Here is a 22,102-nt window from a genome sequence, read left to right as displayed (position 1 = left end):
TCTTGGAAGACCAAGACACAAGGGATCTACCAAGAAATTGACAAGTACTCGAAGTGGACTTCCTATCAACCTTGTCTCCGGCATAGTCCGAGTCGGAGTAGCCAACAAGATCAAAAGAGGCCCTCTTAGGATACCAAATGCCAAAGTTTGGCGTATGAGTTAAATATCTCATTATCCTTTTCACGGCCTTAAGATGAAATTCTTTAGGAGCAGCTTGATATCTTGCACACATGCACACACTTAGCATAATATCGGGATGTGAAGCACATAGATATAACAATGAACCAATCATAGAGCAATAAACCTATTGATCAACCGGTTCACCATCTTTGGTCAAATCAAGATGTCCACTAGTAGGCATGGGTGTAGACATACCTTTGCATTCTTGCATATTGAACTTCTTGAATAAGTCCTTAGTGTACTTCGTTTGAGAGACAAAGGTACCTTCCTTAGTTTTCTTGATTTGCAAAGCAAGAAAGAATTTGAGTTCACTCATCATTGACATCTCAAACTTCTCCGACATTATCTTTCCAAACTTCTCACTAAAATGAGGGTTAGTTGATCCAAATATAATATCATCAACATAAATTTGGCATACAAATAATTCTCCATTAACCCTTTTAGTAAAAAGTGTAGAATCAATTTTCCCAATTTCAAATCCTTTATCAAGAAGAAACTTAGTTAAGCATTTGTACCAAGCTCTAGGAGCTTGTTTAAGACCATAAAGAGGTTTCCAAAGTTTATAGACATGATTGGGTTTCTTAGGATTGATAAAGCCGGGAGGTTGTTTAACATAAACTTCCTCCTCTATTTCACCATTTAGAAAAGCACTTTTAATGTCCATTTGGTATAAGGTGATATCATGGTGATTAGCATAGGCAAGTAAGATGCGAATGGACTCAAGTCTAGAAACGGTAGTATAAGTCTCACCATAGTCCATACCTTCGACTTGTGTGTAGCCTTGGGCGACGAGACGTGCTTTGTTGTGAACTACTTGTCCATCTTCATCTTGTTTGTTGCGAAACACCCATTTGGTACCGATGATGTTGTGGTTGTTGTCGAGCTTCTCAACCAATGTCCAAACTTGACTTCTCTCAAAGTTGTGTAGCTCTTCATGCATAGCATGTATCCAATCCGGATCTTCCAATGCTTCTTCGACCTTCATAGGTTCAATGCTAGAGATGAAAGAATAGTTTTCACAAAAGTTAGCTAAACGAGTTTTAGAGCAAGTGATTCTCCCAGTTTGAATATCATTGTAGATTTGCTCGACGGGATGGTCTTTAGCAATTCTTGCTCGAACTCGTGATAGCTTTTGCTTGGGTCTTGGTTGAACATCTTCTTCATCTTGTTCTTCTTCTTCTTGGCCTTCTTCATTATGGGCATGGTCGTTCTCTTGTCGTGGTGGAGAAGGAGGTTGTTGACGTTCTTGATGTACTTCCTCATTTTCTTCATCTTGGTGTGTCCCACTTGTGGATGCTTCCATATCAACTATTGGTTCACCTTGTCGTGAAGTAGAAGCTTCCACTTGGACGGACGAGGTACTCTCCTTCACCTCCGTTGGACGGACCTTGCCAATAGACAAGTCTTGGTTGCTTCCGAGGGATCTTTGTCTCCTACATCAATTGGCAATTGCTCTACTTGCAAGCCGTTAGATTCATCAAACTTCACATCTCCGTTTATTCAACCTTCCGGGTGAAATTGTTGTAGACACGGTAAGTGTGAGAGTTTGAGCAATAATCTAGTAGGAAACCTTCATGAGACTTAGGAGCAAATTTTGAGAGACGATGCTTATCAAGATGTAGCACTTTGAACCGAATACTCGAAAGTATCCAACTTGGGGTTCGTTACCGATGAGAATCTCATATGCCATCTTGCCGAGTAGCTTGTGAAGATACAAGCGATTTGTTGCATGACAAGCTGTCTCAACCGCATCTGCCCAAAAGTGCTTTGGTGTCTTGTACTCATCAAGCATCGTTCTCGCCATTTCGATGAGCATCCGGTTCTTCCTCTCAACAACTCCATTTTGTTGAGGTGTGTACGTAGCCGAGAACTCGTGTGAAATCCCTTCTTCATCAAGAAACGTGTCCACATTTGCGTTCTTAAACTCCGTTTCGTTGTCACTGCGAACCTTCTTGATCTTCACTTCAAATTGATTTTGGGCCTTCCTGGTGAAGTTTTTGTAGATCTTTTGGACCTGCGATTTATCATCGAGAAAGAACACCCACGTAAATCTTGAAAAATCATCAACTATAACTAGACCAAAAGAATTTCCACCGAGACTCTTGTAAGCATTGGGACCAAAAAGATCCATGTGAAGTAGCTCGAGTGGCCTCCTCGTGGTCATGATGTTCTTCACGAGATGCCTTCCTCCAACCTGGTTACCTGCTTGACAAGCACTGCAAAGTCTATCCTTATCAAATATGACATCATTAACACCAAAGATATGATTCCCTTTAATAAGCTTGTCAAGGTTTCTCATGCAAAAGTGACCTAGTCGTCTATGCCATAACTAACATTTTGAGGATTTAGCAATGAAGCAAGTTTTAGGTTGAGCCTTTTTAGAGAAATCAACAATGTAAAGCTCACGTCTACGTATACCGGTAAATACCATTTTATGATTGTCTCGATGAAACACTTGGCAATCTACTTCAGTAAATAGGACATTCAAACCAAAATCAGCAAGTCTAGATACTGAAAGTAAGTTGTAGCCAAGAGATTCAACGAGCATAACATTCTGAATTGAGCTATCATGTGAGATGGCCACCTTACCGAGGCCAACCACCTTACCCTTTGAGTTGTCACCGAAAGTGACAAACTTTCGAGGACTATCATTTTCAGCAAGCTCACGAAACATGTCTTTATCTCCGGTCATGTGATCGGTAGATACACTGTCAAGAACCCATTCCTTTCCTCCTGCCATATATCCCCGATGATTTGCCATAAGACCAAAGTGTCTCATTGCATCATCAAGATCAAAGTCATCATCATCATCCTCATCATAGTATCCATGTTCAACATCGTCATGTGGTGGATCAATTCCTAGTGAGAGTGATTCATTAGTATGAGTTTGACAATAATCTCCTCTAAGAATTCTAGTAGCTTCGGAAATAATATCGCTAATAATTCCAACATTTCCTTTGGCAAGCATAAGATTTGTAAGTGCAAATAGACAGTTACCAAACATAGGATCATTGGAATTCATCTTAGTCAAGGCAATAGACTTATGCAGAATTTCATCCAACTTTTTCAAGGAATAATTAGGAAATCGTTCCTCAAGAAATTTCCATATAGTGTAGCCACACTCAAGAGTAGGCAGTTTTCCAATCAAGTTTCTAGGCAAGCTTCTAGTGATAAGATTAACAGTTCTAACATTTCTAATAATGTCAATCGACTCATCAAGGGTAGGATGCATAGGATCAACATAAGGTGCACAAGGACTAGCAATGTACTTGTTCAAATGATATTGATTGAAAATTACAAGCATCTCATTTTTCCACTCATGAAAAATACTCTCCATCAAGTATAGGCACTCTATGTCTAAGACTCCCCAAAGTATACTCATCCATCTTCCTCCAATGGTGATTAAACCAAAGCAATGGAGACCAATGCTCTGATACCAATTGAAAGGGATCGAGAAGAGGTGTCTAGAGGGGGGTGATTAGACACTAAGTACCAAAGTTGCAGTTTTTAACTTCTTTAGGTTTAAGTGGAGTTTAGGCACAAGTTTAAAATTCAAATACATAACAAGCAAGCATGCAAAGAGTATATGAGCAGCGGAAAGTAAAGCATGCAACTTGCAAGAATTTAAAGGGAAGGGTTTTGGAGGATTCAAACGCAATTGGAGACACGGATGTTTTTGTCATGGTTCTGATATGTAGTGCTATCGTACATCCACGTTGATGGAGACTTCAACCCACGAAGGGTAACGGTTGCATGAGCCCACGGAGGGCTCCACCCAAGAAGGGTCCACGAAGAAGCAACCTTGTCTATCCCACCATGGCCATCGCCCACGAAGGACTTGCCTCACTAGCGGTAGATCTTCACGAAGTAGGTGACCTCCTTGCCCTTACAAACTCCTTGGTTCAACTCCACAATCTCGTCGGAGACTCCCAAGTGACACCTAGCCAATCTAGGAGACAACACTCTCCAAGAAGTAACAAATGGTGCTTTAATGATGAACTCCTTGCTCTTGTGCTTCAAATGATAGTCTCCCCAACACTAAACTCTCTCCCATAGGATTTCGATCTGGTGGAAAGAAGATTTGAGTGGAAAACAACTTGGGGAAGGCTAGAGATCAAGATTCATATGGTAGGAATGGAATATCTTGGCCTCAACACATGAGTAGGTAGTTCTCTCTCAAAAATGGTAAGTTCGAAGTGTAGGTTTGTTCTGATGGCTCTCTCCGCGAATGAAGAGGAGGTGGAGGGGTATATATAGCCTCCACACAATATCTAACCGTTAAACACACTTTACCAATCTCGGTGGGACCGAATTAACAAACTCGGTCGGACCGATTCAGTAAACAATGTGACTGTTAGGGTTTTTGGTGGGACTGGTATGCAACTCGGTGGGACCGATATGGTTAGGGTTAGGGCATAACGTAATCTCGGTGAGACCGATTACACAAACTTGGTGAGACCGATTTTGGTAATTAGCTAACCAGAGAGTTGGTCAGGCAAACTCGGTGGGACCGATTACTCAAACTCGGTGAGACCGATTTTGGTAATAAGCTAACCAGAGAGTTTGCATTGTAATCTCGGTAGTACTGGTTGCTCAAACTCGGTGAGACTGATTTTGGTAATGGACATACACAGAGAGATTACAATCTCATCTCGGTGAGACCGAGATCCCTATCGGTGAGACCGATTTGCCTAGGGTTTGTGGCAGTAGCTATGACATCTAAACTCGGTGGCGCCGGATAGAAAGAATCGGTGGGGCCGAGTTAGACTTTTGGTTTAGTACATATGTGGAAGTGGGAAAGTAGTTGAGGGTTTTGGAGCATATCACTAAGCACTGTGGAGCAAGAGACTCATTAGGCAACACCTCATCCCTTCTTGATAGTATTGGCTTTTCCTATAGACTCAATGTGATCTTGGATCAGTAAAACATAAAATGCAGAGTCTTGATCTTGAAGCTTGAGCCAATCCATTGTCCTTAGCATCTTGTGTTGGGGAACATTGCAGAAAATAAAAAAATTCGTACGGTTTCACCAAGATCAATCTATGAGTTCATCTAGCAATGAGAGAGAGGAGTCCATCTACATACCCTTGCTGATCGAGCGAAAGCGTTCAAGAGAACGAGGTTGAGGGAGTTGTACTCGTCGTGATCCAAATCACCGGAGACCCTAGCGCCGAACGGACGACACCTCCGCGTTCAACACACATACGGTCAGCGTGACGTCTCCTCCTTCTTGATCCTGCAAGGGGGAAGGAGAGGTTGATGAAGATCCAGTAGCACGACGGCGTGGTGGTGGATGCAGCAGGGATCCCGGTAGGGCTTCGCCAAGCGTCTGCGGGAGGGAGAGGTGTAGCAAGGGGGAAGGGAGGCGCCAAGTGCAAGGGTGCGGCTGCCCTTCCTTCCCCCCTCTATAAATAGGGTCCCCAGGGGGGTGCCGGCCCTAGGAGATGGGATCTCATAGGGGGGGCGGCGGCCAAGGGGTGCCTTGCCCCCCAAGGCAAGTGGAGGCGCCCCCTCCCATAGGGTTCCCAACCCTAGGCGCAGGGGGGCCCAAGGGGGGCGCACCAGCCCACCAGGGGATGGTTCCCCTCCCACTTCAGCCCATGCAGCCCTCCGGGATGGGTGGCCCCACCCGGTGGACCCCTGGGACCCTTCCGGTGGTCCCGGTACAATACCGGTGACCCCCGAAACTTTCCCGATGGCCGAAATTTGACTCCCCATATATAATTCTTTACCTCTGAACCATTCCGGAACTCCTCGTGACGTCCGGGATCTCGGGTAGGGGGTCCCGAACTGTGCGTCTAGGCGGATGGTAACAGGAGACAAGGGACACGATGTTTTACCCAGGTTCGGACCCTCTTGATGGAGGTAAAACCCTACGTCCTGCTTGATTAATATTGATGATGTGTGTTACAAGAGTAGATCTACCACGAGATCAAGGAGGCTAAACCCTAGAAGCTAGCCTATGGTATGATTGTTGTTCGTCCTACGGACTAAAGCCACCCGGTTTATATAGACACCGGAGAAGGCTAGGGTTACACAGAGTCGGTTACAATGGTAGGAGATCTACATATCCGTATCGCCAAACTTGCCTTCCACACCAAGGAAAGTCCCATACGGACACGGGACGAAGTCTTCAATCTTGTATCTTCATAGTCTTGGAGTCCAGCCGATGATGATAGTTCGGCTATCCGGACACCCCCTAGTGCCGGACTCCCTCAGTAGCCCCCGAACCCGGCTTCAATGACGACGAGTCCGGCGCTTATGTTGTATTCGGCGTTTGCAAGTCGGGTTCTCCTTCATGTTTCATGTGTTTGCCGGATAGTGTCCGGTTGCTTCATAAATGTTGCGCTCCTTGGCTTCTACGTCCAATAATGGCCTTCTTCCATGTGTCGTACGAATGCGAAAAGCCAGGGTATTCTTACGTTTTACCCCCTAGCTGCGCGAATAAGCCGCCTATAAGAGAGGCGAGGATCCAGATCCAAATCACACCATCCTCCTTCCGCAAGTACTCATCGAGGTGCATCTGACAAAAAATCCATTCCAACATGGACAGTCGACGCGGCCCCTCCTCTCGCGCTCCCAGTCCTCAGCCAGAAGATTGGAGGAGATGCTCAGTCCCGCATAGCGAGTTAGTGACGCTCCAAGCAGAGAGATACCTTCCCCCGTCCTTTATGGTTCCGCTTCGAGCCGGACTGGCCACCTACAAGGGTGGGAAGCAGGCGGAGAGCGTCCCCAGTCCCTCCAAAGGAGAGCGGGTATGCTTCATCCCCTAATTAATAAGGGGACTCGGATTTCCTATACATTCGATTCTCCGGGGGCTCCTAGAGTTTTATGGACTCCAACTTCACCACCTCACGCCCGCCTCCATTCTGCACATCGCGGGCTTTGTAGCTCTTTGCGAGCTATTCTTGGGCATCAAGCCCCATTTTGCGCTGTGGAAGAGGCTGTTTTGCCTCGTACCCCATACTTACGAGGGGTCGATATATCAAGTGGGCGGAGCCGAAATATGGCGCATCGCCGGGACCGGATATCTATCCGGAACCCCGAAGAAGGCGTCCGAAGACTGGCCTTCGGAGTGGTTCTATATGGAAGACGCCCCGCTGCCGGATCCAGTCCGGATCAACCTCCCGGAGTTTAGCAACGCTCCTCTGAAGAAACGCCTGAGTTGGCGCCCACGGAGCCCTCAACAGGAAGATGACAGGAGCGTCCACTATCTGATGGGCCGGATACGGTTACTAGCCCATTCCGGATTAACCATGATTGGAGTCATGGCCACATGCATTATGCGAGGGGTGCAGCCGCTCCAATATAGGGGCCACCCCATGTGGGATTTCAACGGGGAGAATGACGCCACCCGTCATGGCCGCACGGGGCCGGGGTCGACCGCCGATCTGGTGAAGATCCTGTCCGGCTTGTACAAGGGGGAGAAAGAGGACTTCCTCCGCAGGAATCCATTGAATGGATTCTCCATGAATAACCCTCGGCGCTGGGTAAGCGGACGCTTATATATCTGATCCGTGCATTCAAACATAAGTATCTTACTTTATGATTTCGACACAGGAACTGCGCCGCGATGTGGAGGGCATAGAAAGCCCAACTCCACGACCCGAGGATCCGGGAAGATCCCTTGATCCGGCCTCCGAAGAGGATCCGGACATAAAGGTGGATTTGATTGACGGGGTGTTCCACCAGCTCAGCATAGACAATGCTTTAGTCGCCATTACGGCTGACTACCCCGGTTCATGTCCGGCTTCCCAGGTGAGTACGACCGAAGTCCTGACACCGTTACTTTTTTAATGCTCATTCCTGACCACCGTGTACCAATGGTGCTTCGCAGGAGGTGCCTTTACAGCGGGAAGCCGAGCCCGCGGCGACTAACCAAACGAGGTTAGTGCGGCCTAGCAGGCGGAAGAGGAGTGCGGCGTGAATCGAAACACCGCCACAAAGGTATGGTGCACCATTGTCTTTTAAGGGAGAGACTCCTGGGAGGTATATTAATGCTCATGATTCTTCCAGGAGAAAGAGCGCTCGCCGGACTGAGTCCGGAGAGGGTGCCAACCAAGCCTCCGCCAGCCAGGCTCGAACGCCTGGTCCGGAGGGGGAGGCAAGCACAAGGCGCGAGCCGGAGGCTCCTCCAATGGAGGATGCCGACAGGTTGTCCGCCACCAGGTCTGAGGTGAAGAGCGCCATGAATCACAGGCGCCGACAGACAGTTCTTCGTGAAGTGTGTTTCTCCCTAGAGGCGTTGAATGCCTTTAATGCGGGAGACGCGCACCTCCGTGCTGCTCAAGATGGTTTAACCAGAGCCACGGAGCAGTATGTAAAAGACATACGGGTGAGGAATTTTAATAGTTATATATGCCAGTAGCCCCCGAGACTTAAAATAGTTAAACTAACTGATTTAAGGATCATTTGTAATGCAGGATCTTACCGAGAAGAATACCCACCTGTCCCAGGAGCTTCAAGAATGCAAGGCCCAACTTGAGGCCGCACTAGCCACTACCGGGGGAGCCACAGAGACCCCCTCTGGTAATTCATATTTTGAAAAGAGAAGTAGTTTATGAAGTGCGGCGTGTGTGTATAGTCTGACAATAATATTGCAGAGGGTGCCGGATAGATCCGGATAAGCAACAGCGGCTGCGCCAGTTGAAGGCCGGCGAGAGGGTGCTTGTGAGATTGCAGCAGGAGAGGAACAAACTCCAAGATGCCAACACCCAGCTGGGCGAAGAACTAAAAGATGTTCGGGTCCAGCTGTCTAACTCCATAAAGGAGAATTGGCGGCTTCGTCGCGACATTTATAGTAAGTGCTTGAGCAAACTCTTTTGAAAAGAAGAGTTTGGCGAGGAAGTCGATTGATGGAAATGTGCCTGTAGGTGTGCTCACAGGTCGTCCGGCTGAGGAGATGCCTGGTTCCACGGGAGATCCTCTTCCCGAGCTGCTGCAACTACACGATTGTGTTCGGCAGGCGATGAGCGGCGTCGTTCAGGCCTTATGGCCTTCCGTCTCCCTATCTGAGGGCCTCGGAGGGCTTGCTGAGAAGCTTCAGGGAGTACAACGACGTCTCCGTCTGTGGAAGATATTGGCCTGCCGTCAAGGCGCCAGGGAGGCCTGGGCCATGGTGAAGACGCGGTACCCGAAGGCTGACCCAAACCACATGGCCGAGGTCGGACCTGTGGGGCCTGATGGGAAGGAGATCCCTGTGAGCTTGATGTACGGCCAAGTAGAGTTGGCCGCAAAATATTCCCAACAGGACTATAAATTAGACAGCCTATTAGATGGGATTGAAGAGGAGTACAATCAGTCAGCTTGATGATGTAATTTTAAAATGACATATAGAAATCCTTCTAGCTGGATTGTAGATCGTTTGTCTTTGCGGACCTTTTCACTTCAACCTCGGGACCCAACAGTCCGGAGTGTGTCCGAATACCCTTACGGTTATAGAAGAACCGGGGCGTGCATGGAGAGAAGGCGTAGGGGTCATAATTGCTTTATCAGACAAGTGCCCAACTAGCTATGTTATATTACATGGTTAGTAAGAAACATCTTCCAGGGAGAATAGTTCCGTTAAGGGTTCCTTTCCCTGGGAGGCATGCCCTAAAGTGCATGTCCGGACTGCGAAAATAGCAGAAAAAGCATCTGGGGGTAGATAAATAAGTAAGTAATAATTCATCTTTCAGGTCACCGACTGAGTATTACCTTAAGAACGCTAGCCTTCGGCTTCACCCAGTCTGAGGTACACATCCGGCTGACCCGACAGTAATAATCGCAGAGGTGCTTCCTTTACCTCCTAGCCGAACAATCGGGAACATAGGGGTAAGCAGAGGAGCCAGGCAACCCAGCTTGGCCAAAACATAAGTCATATCGATGCATATAATGGTGATCAAAAGGTACACGCGGAAGTATGACACATGTGTTGGGCATGAAGCCCATAGAAATAAGCTTCTGTTAAAGAAGCCCCCAGGTATAACGAGTGCGAGTAGCAGATCGAGTAGGTGCGAACAAAGCGCAGATCAGCCCTCAAGGGGTTTGTACTGAAAGAGGGAGGAAAAAGGAGGGAAAACAAAGACAGCGAAAAAAATGAAAGGTGGACGGAGGAAGGAGACGAACCCTGAGTCTGGCGCTAGGCGTAAAATCTTCGGAGACGGGTTGCGTTCCATGGGTTTGGCTCGAGTCGGTTATCAGATGCGTTGCATAGACGGTATGCACCGCCGGTAAGGACTTGGTCGATGATGAAGGGACCTTCCCATTTGGGCTTAAGTTTGTCCTTTTGCTTGTCCGGCAGGCGTAGGACTAGCTCGCCAACATTGTAAGTTTTGGCCCGTACTTCTCTGCTTTGATATCTTCGAGCCTGCTGTTGATAGAATGCGGAACAGGATTTTGCCATGTCGCGCTCCTCCTCCAAAGCGTCCAAACTGTCCTGCCGATCCAACTCGGCCTCCCTTTCCTCATACATGCGCACGCGAGGTGAGTCATGAATTATATCGCAGGGCAAAACTTCCTCAGCGCCGTATACCATAAAAAATGGTGTGAATCCGGTTGTGCGGTTTGGCGTGGTCCGCAGCCCCCAGAGTACGGAGTGAAGCTCCTCTACCCAGTGCGTGTTAGATTCCATGAGGGACCGCACTAATCTGGGTTTGATGCCGCTCATGATTAGACCATTTGCCCGTTCCACTTGACCGTTAGTTTGAGGGTGGTAGACTGAAGCGTAGTCGAGCATGATGCCCATGTTTTTGCACCAGAGTTTAACCTCGTCGGCCGTGAAATTTGTGCCGTTATCAGTGATGATGCTGTGGGGGACGCCAAAATGGTGTACTACCCCGGATATGAAGTCTATCACAGGTCCGGATTCTGCCGTTTTAACCGGCTTGGCCTCTATCCATTTGGTGAATTTGTCCACCATGACCAATAAGTATTTGTGCTTGTGGGTTCCCCCTTTAAGGGGTCCAACCATGTCAAACCCCCAGACCGCGAACGGCCAAGTGATGGGTATAGTTTTGAGGATGGTGGGTGGCATGTGGCTCTGATTAGCAAAGAGTTGGCAACCGACGCATCGTTTGACTAAGTCCTGAGCATCTGCCCGGGCGGTCGGCCAATAAAATCCTGTACGGAAGGCCTTGCCTACAAGGGCCCGGGCGGCGGCGTGGTGCCCGCCGAGTCTGGCATGAATTTCAGCCAGGAGATTTCGCCCTTCCTCTTCGGAGATACACCTTTGAAGGACTCCGGTTGTGCTTTTCTTATAAAGTTCTCCCAGATGAACCTTGTAGGCTTTAGATCGCCGAACTATGCAGCGGGCCTCATTTTGGTCTTTGGGAAGTTCCAGCTTGATTAAGTATGCTAGGAATGGTTCCGTCCACGGGGCAATTACTGCCAGTATTTCGTGGGCTGAATCTGTTATTTCATTGGCTGAGCCACCGATTTTGTCAGAATGTTCTGTGTTAGGCGATGCAGTTGGTTCCGGATTGTTATTTCCAGACTCCTCTTCCCACAATACGGATGGCTTAAAAAGCCGCTCCAGGAAGATGTTTGGAGGGACGGCGTTGCGTTTTGCGCCAATGCGTGCCAACACGTCTGCTGCCTGGTTATTATCCCGGGCTACATGGTGGAATTCGAGTCCTTCGAACCGGGCTGACATTTTTAGGACGGCGTTACGGTAGGCTGCCATTTTCGGATCCTTGGCGTCAAAGTCTCCATTTACTTGGGATATTGCGAGGTTTGAATCCCCGCGCACCTCTAGGCGTTGAATACCCATGGAGATTGCCATCCAGAGGCCATGTAGAAGGGCCTCGTATTCGGCTGCATTGTTGGAGTCCGTGTACATTATTTGAAGCACGTATTGGACTGTGTCTCCGGTTGGGGACGTCAAGACGACGCCAGCCCCCAAGCCAGCCAACATTTTGGAGCCGTCGAAATGCATGATCCAATTGGAGTATGCGCCGTACTCTTTAGGGAGTTCGGCTTCGGTCCATTCGGCGATGAAGTCAGCCAAAACTTGCGATTTTATAGCTCGCCGTGGTTTGTAGGTTATGTCAAATGGTAAGATCTCAATGGCCTATTTTGCAATCCTGCCCGTCGCGTCGCGATTGTTTATAATATCGTTGAGAGGTACTTCGGAGGCCACCGTTATGGAACACCGTTGAAAGTAGTGTCGCAGCTTCTGGGATGCCATGAACACCGCATACACTATCTTTTGATAATGTGGGTAACGGGACTTGCATGGAGTTAAGACAGTGGATACGTAGTACACTAGTTTTTGAAGAGGGAATTTGTGCCCTTCTGTTTCTCGTTCGACGACGAGTGCGGCGCTGACAACTTGATGTGTTGCCGCGATGTATAATAACATAGGTTCGCCCAGGTTGGGCACGGCCAGGACCGGATTTGTTCCCAATACGGTCTTAATTTCTTCGAGTCCGGCCGCGGCAGCATCCGTCCATTCGAATAGTTCGGTGCGCCGGAGGAGGCGATAGAGGGGTAGTGCCTTTTCTCCCAAACGGGAGATGAAGCGGCTTAGAGCCGCCACACGTCCAGTTAGTTTTTGTATTTGCTTGAGGTCTTTTGGGATATCCAATTGTGACAGAGCTCGGATCTTGGCTGGGTTTGCTTCAATTCCTCTACCGGATACAATGAAGCCCAAGAGCTTTCCGGCTGGTACGCCGAAAACACATTTTTCCGGGTTGAGCTTAATGGCATATGCTCAGAGGTTGTCGAATGTCACCCTCAAGTCGTCTACTAGAGTTTCGACGTGTTTGGTCTTGACGACCACATCGTCTACGTATGCCTCTACCGTCTTGCCTATCTAGGTAGCCAGACATGTCTGAATCATGCGCTGATATGTTGCGCCGGCGTTTTTGAGTCCGAAGGGCATTGTGTTGAAGCAGAATGGTCCGTATGGAGTAATGAATGCCGTTGCGGCCTGGTCTTTTTTCGCCATCTTGACTTGATGGTATGCGGAGTATGCGTCGAGGAAGCACAATGATTCGTGCCCTGCGGTAGCATCAATGATTTGGTCGATGCGAGGCAGAGCGAAAGGGTCCTTTGGACAGGCCTTGTTAAGGTCTTTGAAATCGACACAAAGGCGCCAGGATTTGTCCTTTTTGGGTACCATTACCAGGTTGGCTAGCCAGTCTAGATGTTGTATATCTCTGATGAATCCGGCTTCTAAGAGCTTGGCTAGCTCCTCTCCCATTGCCTGTCTTTTGGGTTCGGAAAATCGCCGAAGAGCCTGTTTGACTGGCTTGAATCCTTTTAGGATGTTTAGGCTGTGCTCTGCCAGCCTGCGTGGGATTCCTGGCATGTCTGAAGGGTGCCAGGCAAAAATGTCCTAATTTTCCCGAAGGAATTCTCGTAGTGCGGCTTCTACATCAGGATTTAAGTGTGCCCCAATGGAGGCCGTCTTTGTGGGGTCCATTGGATGGACCTGGAATTTGACTATTTCGTCTGCTGGTTTAAAAGAGGTGGACTTAGACCTCTTATCGAGTATCACATCGTCCCTATCCACCGTGGAGCGCAAGAGTTCTTCTGTCGCTAGGGCTTCGGATAATGCCTCTAGGGCCAGTGCGGCTGTCTTATTTTCAGCGCGGAGTGCTATATCTGGATCACTGACGAGAGTGATTATTCCATTGGGCCCGGGCATTTTGAGCTTCATGTACCCGTAATGGGGTATAGCTTGGAAGATTGTGAATGCCTCTCGCCCTAACAAGGCGTGATATCCACTGCCGAATGGGGCCACTTGGAACATGACCTCTTCGGACCTGTAGTTGTCCGGCGAGCCGAACACTACATCTAGTGTGATTTTTCCTGTGCAGCGTACTTCTCGACTAGGGATTATTCCCCTGAAGGTTGTGCTGCTTCGCTCAATGCGACTCCAGTGAATTTCCATTTTTTGAAGGGTTTCCTCGTAGATGAGGTTTAATCCGCTGCCACCATCCATGAGTACCTTGGTAAGATGAAAGCCGTCCACTATCGGACTGAGGACCAATGCGGCTGGTGCTCGAGCTGTTCGGAATTTAGGTTCATCGCTGGCATTGAAGGTGATAGCCGTGTTGCTCCATGGATTTATTGTTGCTACTTGATAGACCTCGGCGAGGCTGCGGATTGTTCGCTTCCGCATGTTATTTGATGCGAAAGTCTCGAAGACTATTAATACCGTACTGGTACTATTGGGCTGGTTACCCGGGGCTAGAAAGCCTTCGCCACTTTTGGCCACCTGCCGTAGTATCCAACATGCTCGAAGGCTATGTGTTGGAGTGGCGCCCTCCGTACTGTGGATTTTGCAGGGTCCGTTGAGCCATCCCTCCAGTACGGTTCCGTGCCATTTAGGGGGGTTTTTCTTCTTGGTTTTTAATCCAGGTGCTTGAGTATGACGCACCCTTTTATTTTGGACTGCGGTTGTATTCAGGGCCGGATTGTCCCAAAACCTGGTTTCGGTTTTCCAGGCACTCTCCATCGCATAGTATTTTTGTACAATGGTCGCTAGGTCGGCGAAGCGTGTAACTTCGCGACGACTTATGGCGTTTATGATTCCCTTGTCCGTGCAATTGTTGCAGAAAATTGAAATCGCGCTTTCTTCACGGTAGTCCTTTATCTGTTCATAACCAGGAGGAATCTAGCCCAGTAATGATGTACTGTTTCATCGGGCTCTTGCCGTATTTGATATAGATCGCTTATGTTTGGGTGGGCGGGTGGAATTAAGTTCGGAACCCCGCCCGATCTGAGGCTCAAAGGCCCAGAAGTTTCTGGATTTGGAAGCTTGGTTTGTTGGATGCTTTCCAACGAATCTGGTCCGATGCCTGACTTTAGGTTCAGTATTTGATTGACGTCCGTCCCTCCGCGGGAATCCGGCATGGAGGGATCGGGAATCCGGACATAGCTGGTTTTTAACATAGAAGAAGAGTCGTCGCATTGTTCCTCTACCACAACAATGTGGTGGGTAGCCTGGGGAGAGTTAATTTCTCTCAGATCAGTTTTAAGCCCAATCTGATTGTAGTCTATAGCGACTCCCAGGGCGGCGATGCAATCCAAGAGCTCGTTTACGGAGGAGAGCTCCATCGGATCTAGCTGCTTAGCAAATTCCAAGCTGACGTGAAGATCGCTTTTGATGACCTGAGAGGTCATCGTCGGAGCGGTGGCCGAACAGGCGGTCATAAGAAAACCACCTAGCCGGATAGTTTGGCCGGCGGCTAAAGCTCCCTTGACGACGATGCCTTCTTTAAAGACGGGAAAAGGCATCCTTCCTGATTACGACGGCACAGATGAACTCTCAATGAAAGAACCAAGGAAAGTCCCATCCGGACACGGGACGAAGTCTTCAATCTTGTATCTTCATAGTCTTGGAGTCCGGTTGATGATGATAGTTCGGCTATCCGGACACCCCCTAGTCCCGGACTCCCTCACCTAGCGTCACCGAACCTTAAGTGTGTAGTCCCTACAGGTTCGGGAGACACGTAGACATGACCAAGACGGCTCTCCGGTCAATAACCAACAGCGGGATCTGGATACCCATGTTGGCTCACACATGCTCCTCGATGATCTCATCAGATGAACCACGATGTCGAGGATTCAAGCAACCTCGTATACAATTCCCTTTGTCAATCGATATGTTACTTGCCCGAGATTCGATCGTCGATATCCAAATACCTCGTTCAATCTCGTTACCAGCAAGTCACTTTACTCGTACCGTAATGCATGATCCCGTGACCAGACACTTGGTCACTTTGAGCTCATTATGATGATGCATTACTGAGTGGGCCCAGAGATACCTCTCTGTCATACGGAGTGACAAATCCCAGTCTCGATCTGTGTCAACCCAACAGACACTTTTGAAGATACCCAGTTACGTTGTGACGTTTGGTACACCCAAAGCACTCCTACGGTATCCGGGAGTTACACGATCTCATGGTCTAAGGAAAAGATACTTGACATTGGAAAAGCTCTAGCAAACGAACTACACGATCTTCTGCTATGCTTAGGATTGGGTCTTGTCCATCACATCATTCTCCTAATGATGTGATCTCATTATCAATGACATCCAATGTCCATAGTCAGGAAACCATGACTATCTTTTGATGAACGAGCTAGTCAACTAGAGGCTCACTAGGGACATATTGTGGTCCATGTATTCACACGTGTATTACGATTTCCGGATAATACTATTATAGCATGAATAAAAGACAATTATCATGAACAAGGAAATATAATAATAATCCTTTTATTATTGCCTCTAGGGCATATTTCCAACAGTCTCCCACTTGCACTGGAGTCAATAATCTAGTTACATTGTGATGAATCGAACACCCATAGAGTTTTGGTGTTGATCATGTTTTGCTCGTGGAAGAGGTTTAGTCAACGGATTTGCGACATTCAGATCCGTATGTACTTTGCAAATATCTATGTCTCCATCTTGAACATTTTCACGGATGGAGTTGAAACGATGCTTGATGTGCCTGGTCTTCTTGTGAAACCTGGGCTCCTTGGCAAGGGCAATAGCGCCAGTGTTGTCACAGAAGAGAGTGATTGGCCCCGATGCATTGGGTATGACTCCTAGGTCGGTGATGAACTCCTTCATGCATATTGCTTCATGCGCTGCCTCCGAGGCTGCCATGTACTCGGCTTCACATGTAGATCCCTCCACGACGCTCTGCTTGCAACTGCACCAGCTTACTGCTACACGATTCAACATATACACGTATCCGGTTTGTGACTTAGAGTCATCTAGATCTGTGTTGAAGCTAGCATCAACGTAACCCTTTACGACGAGCTCTTCGTCATCTCCATAAATGAGAAACATGTCCTTTGTCCTTTTCAGGAACTTCAGGATATTCTTGACCGCTGTCCAGTGTTCCTTGCTGGGATTACTTTGGTACTTTCCTACCAAACTTACGGCAAGGTTTACATCAGGCCTGGTGCACAGCATGGCATACATAATAGATCCTATGGCTGAGGCACAGGGGATGACACTCATCTCTTCTTTATCTTCTGCCGTGGTCGGGCATTGAGCCGAGCTCAATCTCACACCTTGCAATACAGGCAAGAACCCTTTCTTGGACTGATCCATATTGAACTTCTTCATTATCTTATCAAGGTATGTGCTTTGTGAAAGACCTATGAGGCGTCTCGATCTATCCCTATAGATCTTGATGCCTAATATGTAAGCAGCTTCTCCAAGGCCCTTCATTGAAAAACACTTATTCAAGTAGGCCTTAATGATGTACAAAAGTTCTATATCATTTCCCATCAAAAGTATGTCATCTACATATAATATGAGAAATGCTACAGAGATCCCACTCACTTTCTTGTAAACGCAGGCTTATCCATAAGTCTGCATAAACCCAAACGCTTTGATCATCTCATCAAAGCGAATGTTCCAGCTCCGAGATGCTTGCACTAGCCCATAAATGGATCCCTGGAGCTTGCACACTTTGTTAGCATTCTTAGGATCGACAAAACCTTCCGGCTGCATCATATACAGTTGTTCCTTAAGATAGCCGTTAAGGAATGCCGTTTTGACGTCCATCTACCATATCTCACAATCATAGTATGTGGCAATTGCTAACATGATTCGGACGGACTTCAGCTTTGCTACGGGAGAGAATGTCTCATCGTAGTCAACCCCTTGAATTTGCCGATAACCCTTAGCGACAAGTCGAGCTTTATAGATGGTAACATTACCATCCGCGTTCGTCTTCTTCTTAAAGATCCATTTGTTTTCTATTGCTTGCCGATCATCGGGCAAGTCTGTCAAAGTCCATACTTTGTTTTCATACATGGATTCTATCTCGGATTGCATGCCTTCAAGCCATTTGTTGGAATCTGGGCCCGCCATCGCTTCTTCATAGTTCGAAGGTTCACTGTTGTCTAACAACATGATTTCCAGGACAGGGTTGCCATACCACTTTCGTGTGGAACGTGTCCTTGTGGACCTACGAAGCTCAGTAGCAACTTGATCCGAAGTACCTTGATCATCATCATTAATTTCCTCTCCAGTCGGTGTAGGCACCACAGGAACATTTTCCTGAGCTGCACTACTTTCCGGTTCAAGAGGTAGTACTTCATCGTGTTCTACTTTCCTCCCACTTACTCCTTTCGAGAGAAACTCTCTTTCCAGAAAGGATCCGTTCTTGGCAACAAAGATCTTGCCTTCGGATCTAAGGTAGAAGGTATAACCAATGGTTTCCTTAGGGTATCCTATGAAGACGCATTTTTCCGATTTGGGTTCGAGCCTTTCAGGTTGAAGTTTCTTGACATAAGCATCGCATCCCCAAACTTTTAGAAACGACGGCTTAGGTTTCTTCCCAAACCATAATTCATACGGTGTCATCTCAACGGATTTAGACGGAGCCCTATTTAAAGTGAATGTAGTTGTCTCTAGAGCGTATCCCCAAAATGATAGCGGTAAATCGGTAAGAGACATCATAGATCGCACCATATCCAATAGAGTGCGATTACGACGTTCGGACACACCGTTACGCTGAGGTGTGCCAGGCGGCGTGAGTTGTGAAACAATTCCACATTTTCTTAATTGTGTACCAAATTCGTGACTTAAATATTCTACTCCACGATCTGATCGTAAGAACTTTATCTTTCGGTCACGTTGATTCTCTACCTCATTCTGAAATTCCTTGAACTTTTCAAAGGTCTCAGACTTGTGTTTCATCAAGTAGACATACCCATGTCTACTTAAGTCATCAGTGAGAGTGAGAACATAACGATATCCTCCACGAGCCTCAATGCTCATTGGACCGCACACATCAGTATCTATGATTTCCAATAAGTTGGTTGCTCGCTCCATTGTTCCAGAGAAAGGAGTCTTGGTCATTTTACCCATGAGGCATCGTTCGCATGTGTCAAATGATTCATAATTGAGAGACTCTAAAAGTCCATCAGCATGGAGCTTCTTCATGCGCTTGACACCAATGTGACCAAGGCGGTAGTGCCACAAGTATGTGGGACTATCGTTATCAACTTTACATCTTTTGGTATTCACACTATGAATATGTGTAACATCACGTTCAAGATTCATTAAGAATAAACCATTGACCATCGGGGCATGACCATAAAACATATCTCTCATATAAATAGAACAACCATTATTCTCGGCTTTAAATGAGTAGCCATCTCGTATTAAACAAGATCCAGATACAATGTTCATGCTCAAACTTGGCACTAAATAACAATTATTGAGGTTTAAAACTAATCCCGTGGGTAAATGTAGAGGTAGCGTGCCGATGGTGATCACATCGACCTTGGAACCATTCCCGACGCGCATCGTAACCTCGTCCTTCGCCAGTCTCCGCTTATTCCGAGCTCCTGCTTTGAGTTACAAATATGAGCAACGACACCGGTATCAAATACCCAGGAGCTACTACCAGCACTGGTAAGGTACACGTTAATTACATGTATATCACATATACCTTTAGTGTTGCCGGCCTTCTTGTCTGCTAAGTATTTGGGCCAGTTCTGCTTCCAGTGACCCTTCCCTTTGCAATAAAAGCACTCTGTCTCAGGCTTGGGTCCATTTTTTGACTTCTTCCCGGCAACTGGCTTACCGGGCGCGGCAACATCCTTGTCGTCCTTCTTGAAGTTCTTCTTACCCTTGCCTTTCTTGAACTTGGTGGTTTTATTGACCATCAACACTTGATGTTCCTTTTTGATTTCTACCTCTGCTGACTTCAGCATTGAAAATACTTCAGGAATAGTTTTCACCATCCCCTGCATATTGTAGTTCATCACAAAGCTCTTGTAGCTCGGTGGGAGCGACTGAAGGATTCTGTCAATGACCGCATTGTCCGGGAGGTTAATGTCCAGCTGGGATAGGCGGTTGTGCAACCCAGACATTTTGAGTATGTGCTCGCTGACAGAACTATTTTCCTCCATCTTACAACTATAGAACTTGTCGGAGACTTCATATCTCTCGACCCGGGCATGAGCTTGGAAAACCATTTTCAGCTCCTCGAACATCTCATATGCTCCGTGTTGCTCAAAACGCTTTTTAGCCCCGGTTCTAAGCTGTAAAGCATGCCGCACTGAACGAGGGAGTAATCATCAGCACGTGACTGCCAAGTGTTCATAACGTCTTGGTTCTCTGGGATGGGTGCTTCACCTAGCGGTCCTTCTAGGACATATGCTTTCTTGGCACCTATGAGTATGATCCTCAGGTTCCGGACCCAGTCCGTATAGTTGCTGCCATCATCTTTCAGCTTGGTTTTCTCTAGGAACGCGTTGAAGTTGATGTTGACATGAGCGTTGTGTTGGGGAACGTAGCAGAAATTCAAAATTTTCCTACGTGTCACCAAGATCTATCTATGGAGAGACCAGCAACGAGTAGAAAGAGAGTGCATCTACATACCCTTGTAGATCGCTAAGCGGAAGCGTTCAAGTGAACGGGGTTGATGGAGTCGTACTCGTCGTGATTCAAATCACTGATGATCCTAGTGCCGAACGGACGGCACCTCCGCGTTCAACACACGTACAGCCCGGTGACGTCTCCCACGCCTTGATCCAGCAAGGAGAGAGGGAGAGGTTGAGGAAGACTCCATCCAACAGCAGCACAACGGCGTGGTGGTGGTGGAGGAGCGTGGCAATCCAGCAGGGCTTCGCCAAGCACCATGGGAGAGGAGGAGTAGGAAGAGAGGTAGGGCTGTGCCAGAACTTCGTGTATAGCTCCCATGCACCTCCCCACTATATATAGGGGTGGAGGGGCTGGTTTCTTGCCCTCCAAGTACATTGGGGCGTTGGCTAAGGTGGGAGGAAAGAAATCTCATTATTTCCTTCCCCACCGATTGTTATCCCCCCTTTTTAGGGATCTTGATCTTATCCCTTCGGGATATGATCTTATTCCTTCTAAGGGGGGATCTTGGTGCGCCTTGACCAGGGGTGTGGGGCCTTGCCCCCACTACCCACGTCCATGTGGGTCCCCCCATGTAGGTGGGCCCCACTCTGGAACCTTCTAGAACCTTCCCGGTACAATACCGAAAAATCCCGAACATTTTTCGGTGGCCAAAATAGGACTTCCCATATATAAATCTTTACCTCCGGACCATTCCAGAACTCCTCGTGACGTCCGGGATCTCATCCGGGACTCCGAACAACATTCGGTAACCACATACAAACTTCCTTTATAACCCTAGCGTCATCGAACCTTAAGTGTGTAGACCCTACGGGTTCGGGAGACATGTAGACATGACCGAGACGTTCTCCGGTCAATAACCAACAGCGGGATCTGGATACCCATGATGGCTCCCACATGTTCCACGATGATCTCATCGGATGAACCACGATGTCAAGGACTTAATCAATCCCGTATTCAATTCCCTTTGTCTATCGGTATGTTACTTGCCCGAGATTCGATCGTCGGTATCCAATACCTTGTTCAATCTCGTTACCGGCAAGTCACTTTACTCGTTCCGTAACACATCATCCCGTGATCAACTCCTTGGTCACATTGGGCATATGATGATGTCCTACCGAGTGGGCCCAGAGATACCTCTCCGTTTACACGGAGTGACAAATCCCAGTCTCGATCCGCATAAAACAATAGATACTTTCCGAGATACCTGTAGTGCACCTTTATAGTCACCCACTTACATTGTGATGTTTGATACACCCAAAGCACTCCTACGGTATCCAGGAGTTACACGCTCTCATGGTCGAAGGAAGAGATACTTGACATTGGCAAAGCTCTAGCAAATGAACTACACGATCTTTTGTGCTAGTCTTAGGATTGGGTCTTGTCCATCACATCATTCTCCTAATGATGTGATCCCGTTATCAACGACATCCAATGTCCATAGCCAGGAAACCATGACTATCTGTTGATCACAACGAGCTAGTCAACTAGAGGCTCACTAGGGACATATTGTGGTCTATGTATTCACACGTGTATTACGATTTCCGGATAATACAGTTATAGCATGAATAAAAGACAATT

Source organism: Triticum aestivum, chromosome 6B (assembly GCF_018294505.1).
Source record: "Triticum aestivum cultivar Chinese Spring chromosome 6B, IWGSC CS RefSeq v2.1, whole genome shotgun sequence".
Lineage (NCBI taxonomy): Eukaryota > Viridiplantae > Streptophyta > Magnoliopsida > Poales > Poaceae > Triticum > Triticum aestivum.
The sequence above is the reverse complement of the archived record's forward strand: the minus strand, read 5'-3'. Positions refer to the sequence as shown.